Genomic DNA, 767 nt, shown 5'->3' with positions numbered 1-767 from the left:
TATTAAGTACTAAAATTTATGACAAATTAATCTTATTTAAGTAACTAAAATTTTTAAAAGATTAATTAAAACAATAGTAAAACAAGCACTAAGTTAACTAACAGAAATTAAAATTACTTAGAAATGGCAATAGACTAAAACTTAGGATTATGGATTCATTCAACACTTTGTATGATACCAGCTTGTCTTATTATTTACATTCATGTGTGATTTTACTAACTTAGAATCCAAAGCTATGTACAAGTCTCCTTTGATATGCTTGCACAAATACCTAACTTAATTGGGTCACTATATGTTTATAGAAATCAATTAAACAAGTTTCATTAAGCTAGTGTTTTAATTTGGCTATGTATGCAATTAGCGAATGTCTACTCAAATCAATTCACCTAAGTGACGAGAAGATGCACTAGTCAAACCTTAGTCCAATCTAAAATCTTTCTGTCGAGTTTCAATTAAATTCACAAATTAATTAATTGTTAGCCAAGCAATCAAAAACATTAAGAACAGATTTAAATAGGAAAAACTATACACATTCATAGCAAATAAAAGAGTAACAAATATTCAGATTATATGTTGAAATCCACCATAATCCTAAATTGGGCAAAGTGGTAAAAATGAAAGTTTTAGCCCTATCTCTTAGCTTTCTAATGGCTTAAGAATCACATCAACTTTACTTCTAAAGTGAAAGATATGCTCCAATACCGCGTCATATTCAGTCCATGCATACTACTACAGTGCTCCAATTTAGACAAATATTTTGACCACTA

The sequence above is a fragment of the Theobroma umbraticum genome, unplaced genomic scaffold (genome assembly GCF_002168275.2).
Source record: "Theobroma umbraticum cultivar Fairchild unplaced genomic scaffold, ASM216827v3 scaffold_25.0, whole genome shotgun sequence".
Taxonomy (NCBI): Eukaryota; Viridiplantae; Streptophyta; class Magnoliopsida; order Malvales; family Malvaceae; genus Theobroma; species Theobroma umbraticum.
The sequence above is the reverse complement of the archived record's forward strand: the minus strand, read 5'-3'. Positions refer to the sequence as shown.